Raw genomic sequence first — 9,440 nt, 5'->3', positions numbered from 1 at the left:
CATCGGGTCCGTGTCCGGCTCTGGTGAAGCCGGTGTCGGGGTTTCTCTGGGCCGGGTCCTCAGGAAGTCCACGCCGTCCTTGGGCGACGTTAGATGTATCCTCGTGCCATCCTTGGTTTTGATGATGAGCTTCGCAGGGAACTGGAGCGACGGTTTAAATCCACGTTTGTACAGGGGCCCCATGACATCTCGGTAGTGTGATCGCTGCTCGACCACCTCGGGGCAGTAGTCTTCGAAGATCGAAACTGGTGTCCCTCTGTATGTCAGATTCCCTCTCCTTTTGCGAGCTTCCAGGATAATAGCCTCATTAATCTTGTAGTGATGTAAGGGGGCGATTACTGCCCTAGGCCTGGATCCGGGCGCTGGTTTGGGTGTTAGCGTCCTGTGGCATCGGTCGAGCTCCGGTGGTGTAGCGAGGACGTCTTTCCCCATGATTTCCACCAGGATTTCTGCGAAAAAGACACTGGGATGGTTGCTGTGCAGGGATTCATCTAGGCCCAGGATGCGTATGTTAGAACGCCGGCTGCGCGACTCAACGTCAATTAGCTTGTTTTTTAGCTTGTCGATGACTCCGTCCTGAGCTGTGCATCTGGCCTCCAGCTCTACCATCCTACCCGACCACATATTCAGGTTGTCTTCTACGGAGGCCAGGCGTTGGGTATGGTCTGCGACTGCCAGTTGGAAGCCGTCGAGTCTGGACTCGAGCGAAGCAGAAAAAGTCCTGAACTCCGTTCTGAACTCCGTGGTGAAAGCCTGTTTGAGTTCCTCCACAAGTTCAACCATGGTAGCTCCATCCACGGGGCCGGTCCCGCTTCTCAAGACTCGCGCAGCCATCACGCTCGTTATTCTTTTTTCTTTTGGGTCGAATAATACAGGCAGAGATATGGATGTTGTATGTTAGTGGTTCAATTATATTGAAATAAAAAAAAATTGCTTTTTAAAGTAAAATAAAAGTTCGGGAGTGGCAGTATGGCTTAGAGACGTTCACCCCATTCTCGACCCGGAACCGGACCACCGTAGTGTAGTGTTGAGAGTACGCAGCTTTGAAGTTTGTACCCAGTGTAAAAACACCAGCTATTCCATTTCCTTTGGAAAGCAGAGAGAGAGAGAGTGAGCTGGACTCACAGCTTCCCTTTGTGGCGGCCAGGTGGCAATGGTCATTAACGGATGACGGTTATTCTGAACGATTATTCGGAGAAATCGTACCAGAAAACCGGTCTCAAACTCAGAATACGATGAATTTTGGAATCTTACCGGATCTCACAAATTCCACAGGAAACAATTCAGAACAGAAAAGATGTAGCCTTTCAAATGTACACTTCAAAAGAAAAAGGTATATATTTCTTTCCTCATTAATATCAAGCAAGGGCGTAATTTTGTTTTCAATGGTGGAGGGGACACATTTGGGGGCATGGTCAGTGGCGGAGGGTGGCTGTTGCGTATAGTTGTAAGGTCGCGGGGGTGGGGGGAGGGGGGAGTATGGGTGAAGCCCTTCGTAGATAAAAAAATAAAATTGGTGAGTTGTTTCTATATACAATTCACTTATGACAAGTCATAAGGCCGCGCGAGTCTCGGAACGTGAGAGAGAGAGAGAGAGAGAGAGAGAGAGAGAGAGAGAGAGAGAGAGAGAGAGAGAGAGAGAGAGAGAGAGAGAGAGAGAGAGATCGCGCTATTTATTATCTACAATGTATAAAACAACAGCCTAGAGCAGGGGTTCCCAAACTTTTTCAGCTCGAGACCCAAAAGAGAAATTTGGTGTTTCCCCGGGACCCAAACTTACAAAAATACATCATGAATTGCCATAACATGGGCGGCTGGGTAGCGCAGCGGACTAAGCACCTGCCTACCACCGCAGAGACACTGGTATCGAATCCAGCTGTCAGTGGTACCTCCGGCTTGGTCGGTCGTCCATACTAACACAATTGGCAGTGTTAGAGGGTGGGAAGCCGGTGGGGTGTGTATCCTGGTCGTTGTAAACAGCGACTCCTACAGGTCGGTCGGGGCGCCTGCTTAGCGAGGAAGGGAACTGGGGGAAGTAGTGTGAGCCTCCCACGCGTTACGCTGCCCCAGTGAGAGTCCTGACTCCACATGTATCTATCAACCCTCCCTAGACCGGCAAGTGTGGGGCAAATGCGCGCAATGACCAGGAAGGAAGGGAATTGGCATAACGACTAAATTGGGATGGGAGAAAAATACAGAAAAAAGGGGGAGAAAAAAGTAGATACAAATAAAAATTAATTGCCATAACATACATTTATAAACTACTGATAAAGAACACAACAAACCATGAATTTCAAATGTATATGAAATGTATTTATTTAATTATAAAAGTACATCACAGCAATAATCAGAGTGTAATGTTAAGTTGCTCACCACCTCATAACATATGTACATACAATTTTGTAACACTTTTAAATGAACAAACATGTTCTACTGTCCTTTCTATTTCTCACTCCTTTTTCAACTCTCCATTTCTTACCCCCTCCCTTCGTCCCTTCGTCCCTCACCCTTAAACCCCAACATTGAGCAACATTCTGATTAATTTGTACTGACTTATTTAAAAATTCTACTGACCTGACATCATGCTAGAAGGGGTATAATATTTCATCTATGGCAGGTGTTACAAAGGGTCAGATTAAACCGAATATATGTATTTATTGATTGATATATATTGCATAGGATTTGTATATCGTCTGATATCCCTTGTGTATTCTTTGTACATATACACAGAATATCCCTTTAACCTAGTACAGACCATAATATTTCGTTCTCTTATTGGATAGCGTTCCACCAGCGCCAGTGCCATACCCCCAGAGTCGAGTTCAAAGCCACCGTCAAGGCTTGTCTCAACATGCCCGGTTCTGCCCAAGACTACGAGACAGGAATAAGGCTGGTACTAGTTTGTTCGCCTAAACGTATAAATATGGCGCAGGTGAATACAGAAGTAGTTCGAGTTACCCAAGTGAAGCCTCACCCACGATACGACGTGCGGTGAAGTAGGGCCCGTTTTGCCCCAAAATAGAGTCTTGTCTTATCCTAATACGTTCGTTCAACATATCGTTCGCTCCTTACTAGTAAAGCCTTCATCACGAGTCAACGACCAAGTGAAGTGAGCAACCGTGCGTCTAAATAGAGCACTTATAACCGCGTGCGAATAGGATAGTGAAGTGTCAGAGCTTAGTGGAATAACGTCAAGTTCAACCTAGTTAATGTGAAGTACCGCGCACCGGAGAATCTACACCGGTGAATGCAGAGCCCCTTTCCGGCTGGATTATTATTATTGCTTTGGACCAGGCTGTTGGAGCGGAGAAGAATCGTCTACACCCCACTACTGTGTGGGATTTACCCGTGACGTGAGGAACATCACTCGAGCCCGTCTCTGGAGAGGCTGGCCGGCTTTCACCTATGCTGCACGCATACTTGGATTACAGCTGCTGCTTTTCGTCTGCTGATCCAGGGAGTAATACCGCCTCCCATAGCAGGAGCTTATTGAGTCCCCGTGGATCCAGACTTTGCATTCGAACATTTCCTCCCCCTGCTGGCTTACAACCGGTGGGAACCCCCTACCAGTATCTCCCGCTGCCTCCCCAGAGTACCATAGATATAATTCCTAAGATTCAGGTTGTATTATTATCTCTTGCGTAATATGAGAATGGACATTCGTTATTGATTTGCCTACGCACATTCCTTTGCCTTATAAGCGCATTGAAAGTAAAGTATATTATGTATTATTGCTGTTAATAAATATTCGTAAACCCAGTTTTGTGTGGAACCGAGTCATTGTGGGAAGTGTTCTCATCATATACCTGTGTACTGTATGGCCAGTAGTAATGTACATAAGACGGTAGTGGTTTAATGATACCATACTTATTAATACAGTCAGGGAATTGTACCCCTCAGTTACAATTGGTCCTTCGAGCCGGAGATAAGAATTAGCGTAATATTAATATAATATTAATATTAACATGGCCGATGATGAACACTCCACAAACGGTTCTCCTAAGCTAGATCGCCCGGAGCGCAGACGGCAGCCACCTCTTCACCTAGAGGACTACGTTGTCAGTCCAATACCTAGCTTTAAAAGGAAGTTAAATACGGATAAAGTAACTAAAGCGGATAGTAAAATTATGTCCAACCCTACCAACCAGGCTACCCCGCCAGTAGAGACCCTAGTGGGTTCTAACGTAACTGACCAAGCTCACGGGGGGGACCAGGAGGGACATGACATGACTTTACCCCCCGACAACGCCAACGGGACAGTCCCCGGAGAGCTCCAGGATAAAGAAAGCGCTCCAGGGACGGAACCCGACCCACTACCAGAAGAGAAGCGCGCCCAGGAGACGGACCTCGAGGCGCGCCCAGAGAACAGATCTCCAACGAGCACTGCCGGAAGCCGATCACCTCCGCCGGTGTCTTCCCCCAGCGAAGCGGACAAGATGCTGGCGCAGGCACTCATCGCCACCCTGGCAGCCTCCACCGAACGCGATCGACTTCAAGCGCAACAGACGCGCGAGCGCGAACATTCTGCAACCGAGCGAGAGCGCTTCCAGGCGCAACAAAGGAGTGAAGACGACCGCATAAGACTGGAGACCAGACGCCTCCAGACGGAAGAGAACATTGAAAGAAGCCGCGCCGTTGCACAGCACGCCGCCGCCAATGCACAGCGCGACGTCGCAAATGCACAGCTCCACGCCGCCCATGCCAGCGCCAATGCCCAGCGCGACGCCGCCAATGCACAGCGCGACGCCGCCCAGGCCAGTGCCAATGCACAGCGCGACGCCGCCAATGCCCGCTGCGAAGCAGAGCGCGACGCCGCCCATGCCCAGCGCGAGGCAGAGCGCGACCGGCTGCAGGCGCAGCTGATGGACAAATTGATTACCATGGCGACACCCCCTCACTCCGCACGGAGCTCCCGGAGATCGTCAAGACAAGGGTCTAGGACACATTCCCCTACCCGACCAAGCGACCCGGGACCCCGCCAACAGGAGGATCGACTTCAAGCGCAACAGACGCGCGAGCGCGAACATTCTGCAACCGAGCGAGAGCGCTTCCAGGCGCAACAAAGGAGTGAAGACGACCGCATAAGACTGGAGACCAGACGCCTCCAGACGGAAGAGAACATTGAAAGAAGCCGCGCCGTTGCACAGCACGCCGCCGCCAATGCACAGCGCGACGTCGCAAATGCACAGCTCCACGCCGCCCATGCCAGCGCCAATGCCCAGCGCGACGCCGCCAACGCACAGCGCGACGCCGCCCAGGCCAGTGCCAATGCACAGCGCGACGCCGCCAATGCCCGCCGCGAAGCAAAGCGCGACGCCGCCCATGCCCAGCGCGAGGCAGAGCGCGACCGGCTGCAGGCGCAGCTGATGGACAAATTGATTACCATGGCGACACCCCCTCACTCCGCACGGAGCTCCCGGAGATCGTCAAGACAAGGGTCTAGGACACATTCCCCTACCCGACCAAGCGACCCGGGACCCCGCCAACAGGAGGATCCTGTCCACGTCTCCGAACCCCCTCCCCGGCCGGTCCATACGAGACCCAGCAACCGGGAAGAACCGGACCACGCCGAGAGACTGAACAGAAGACTCCAGGTCCTAGCAGAGGAAGAGGAGGAGGAAGAGGAGGAATGTCAAGCCGACCAGCAGCAACGTACTCTGGACCAGGAGGCCCAGTACAGCCCCGACCAGCAGCAACGTACTCTGGACCAGGAGGTCCAGTACAGCCCAGACGTCAGCCCCGAGGCACTGCGCTACAAACCCCCGACTCAACTCACGGGTGAGTTTGACGCACCGTCAGCCCAGAGGAACAGCACCTGGGTACCCGACCTTCGGTACCCACCAAGTACCAGCCCAAGACGACACGCAAGAGGAGACTCGCCTAGGAGGCCTCTCCCCCAACGCTCACCGATGTGCCAGCCATCCATGGCATCGTACCTTGGCACACCGACGTTCCCGGACTTCACACACGAGAACAGAGCACAGTACACAGAGCTACGAATGTGCTTAGAGACTATGCTGTCCGACGTACCAGATGAACCGTACAAGTATGCTATCCTACTCAAGCACTTGAAGGTGCCCAGAGCGCACAATATAGCGCTGGCATATTCCAACTCTACTACCCCATACACCGCGGCTCTAGTAGCCCTCGACCAACGTTATGGACGCATATGGGACTACGTGATACAGGAGATAAGAGACATTGACCGTCTCCCCCCAGCCAGAGACAACAGAGCATTGGATGACCTCTCTATCAAGGTACAGTCCCTGGTAGGGATGCTGGGGGCCCAAAAGGAAAAGGGGATCTATGAACTGTACGCTAACTCTAATGTAGAGAGGATATTAGAGAAGCTCCCTCCCGCCCGACAAGAGCGCTTTCGGTGGCAGAGAGACCACCGCGACCCCAACGGTCCAGAGGCATCCCTCCTAGACCTATCTGAGTTCCTCGCCAGGGAGGTCAGTAGCCTACGACTCGACACGTTCATATGGAGTGGACCAAGCCCAAGACTCGGACCTCGGGGATCAACAGATAACCGTCGGTTGGTGACCGTTATGCACCAAGCTGAATCAGTACCGCAGCACAAGAACCACAACACCCCCTCGACGAAAGAGGACCAGTGGAAGATTGAGTGCCAGTACTGTGAGGGAGAACATCGGCTGTACCAATGCGACACTTTCGGGAAGCTGACCACGGATGAGGTGAGTCAGTGGATCAAGGACCACCGCCGCTGCTTCCGCTGCGCGCGCAGCCACCTGGCAGCTGAGTGCCGCTTGAAGAAGAAGTGCAGCAGGTGCGGTGGCACCCACTTGGAGGTCCTGCATGACATCAACAAGCATCAGCCAGGACAACAGAGTGGGCCCGTCGCGGTAATGTACCATGCCGAGGCGGTGGCACCAGTACCGAAGAGCCACCAGACCGCCCCCTACTGTACCTACTGCGACGGCGGACACTGGCTGGCACAGTGCGCCGAATATAAGACACTGAACCCCGTCCAAGTTGACCAGTGGCGTGAGGCGGCCCAGGCGGGCGCCGCTTACCGCGCAGCACTGTGCGGGGCCCACCAGAAGATCCAAGGCAACCGACCAACAGGAGTGCTCCACATTGACCAGCATGACGGAACCCCCCGAGTGCTCATCAAAGTGGTCAGAGTGCTCCTGAGCTACGAGGACAAGGTCCTGGACACTTACGCCGTCCTGGACGATGGGTCTGAAAAGACTCTCCTCCTCGCTTCCGCAGCAGCCCAGTTGGGCCTGCGGGGTGCCAAAAGTACCATGACCATACGCACCATCAGAAGGGACCATAAGACCATAAAAGGTGAAAAGGTCTCCTTCAAGATAGCAGCGGTGGACCAGCCCGAGAAGCAGTATAGTATAACCAACGTCTTCACCAGCCACGACATAGGCCTGTCCCAGTACACCTACCCCATCCCACAGCTGATGGCTAAGTATGTGCACCTACGTCAACTACCTATACCGCTTAGCGACGGCGCCACACCGACCCTGCTCATCGGCTCCGACCACGCGGACCTCATTCTCCCAATTGAGGCGGCCCACATCGGACCCAAAGGATGCCCAGTCGCGGTTCAGACCCGACTGGGATGGACGCTCCAGGGCCCCCTCTACGGACTTGACAGTCAACCCACGTCTACACGCTGCCTACACACAAAGGCGAGCGACACCGGCCACTCCCTCGTACAGCCCGTTGAGAGGCTATTGACATTAAGCGAGAGGCCTGTGAGAGAACCGTGGGCACAAGAGGGAGTTCGGAACTCCACCCCCCTCAGCTGCGCTTCAGACGTAGCTGACCTCGAACCTAGCACCCCAAGCGACTCCTTGAAGGGGCGGCCGGAACCGGCCCCTCCTCAGACGGGGTACAGAGCAAACAAGAGAAACAGACGGAGGAGGAGGAGGCACAGCCAAGCACAGATCAAAGCAGTCTCAGGCCCGCTTCCTCCTAAGCCCCCCTTCATCCCGTCCAGTCGTCATGACCATAGACCAGTCACTACCCCGAGCTGCGTGGCCGGCCGGCCGCGTAAGCAAAGTGATCACTGGTGCCGACGGAAGGGTCAGAGCGGCAGAAGTGCTCGTCCAAGGGCGGATCTACACCCGACCCGTGGCGAGGCTAATAGAGTTGCCAAAGCTCCCCGACACTATTGATGACGACCATGACCCCCTGACTTTGTGAACTGCCCTACCCTCACAACGGACATTGAGTAGTGGACAGTGCGGTTAATCTGTCTCTGCTTATCTAATTAGGTGGGACTAATTAGGAGGCGGCTGTTACAAAGGGTCAGATTAAACCGAATATATGTATTTATTGATTGATATATATTGCATAGGATTTGTATATCGTCTGATATCCCTTGTGTATTCTTTGTACATATACACGGAATATCCCTTTAACCTAGTACAGACCATAATATTTCGTTCTCTTATTGGATAGCGTTCCACCAGCGCCAGTGCCATACCCCCAGAGTCAAGTTCAAAGCCACCGTCAAGGCTTGTCTCAACATGCCCGGTTCTGCCCAAGACTACGAGACAGGAATAAGGCTGGTACTAGTTTGTTCGCCTAAACGTATAAATATGGCGCAGGTGAATACAGAAGTAGTTCGAGTTACCCAAGTGAAGCCTCACCCACGATACGACGTGCGGTGAAGTAGGGCCCGTTTTGCCCCAAAATAGAGTCTTGTCTTATCCTAATACGTTCGTTCAACGTATCGTTCGCTCCTTACTAGTAAAGCCTTCATCACGAGTCAACGACCAAGTGAAGTGAGCAACCGTGCGTCTAAATAGAGCACTTATAACCGCGTGCGAATAGGATAGTGAAGTGTCAGAGCTTAGTGGAATAACGTCAAGTTCAACCTAGTTAATGTGAAGTACCGCGCACCGGAGAATCTACACCGGTGAATGCAGAGCCCCTTTCCGGCTGGATTATTATTATTATTGCTTTGGACCAGGCTGTTGGAGCGGAGAAGAATCGTCTACACCCCACTACTGTGTGGGATTTACCCGTGACGTGAGGAACATCACTCGAGCCCGTCTCTGGAGAGGCTGGCCGGCTTTCACCTATGCTGCACGCATACTTGGATTACAGCTGCTGCTTTTCGTCTGCTGATCCAGGGAGTAATACCGCCTCCCATAGCAGGAGCTTATTGAGTCCCCGTGGATCCAGACTTTGCATTCGAACATTTCCTCCCCCTGCTGGCTTACAACCGGTGGGAACCCCCTACCAGTATCTCCCGCTGCCTCCCCAGAGTACCATAGATATAATTCCTAAGATTCAGGTTGTATTATTATCTCTTGCGTAATATGAGAATGGACATTCGTTATTGATTTGCCTACGCACATTCCTTTGCCTTATAAGCGCATTGAAAGTAAAGTATATTATGTATTATTGCTGTTAATAAATATTTGTAAACCCAGTTTTGTGTGGAACCGAGT

The sequence above is a fragment of the Notolepis coatsorum genome, assembly GCF_963971535.1.
Source record: "Notolepis coatsorum genome assembly, chromosome: 10".
Taxonomy (NCBI): domain Eukaryota; kingdom Metazoa; phylum Chordata; class Actinopteri; order Aulopiformes; family Paralepididae; genus Notolepis; species Notolepis coatsorum.
This window is presented reverse-complemented; position numbering follows the sequence as displayed.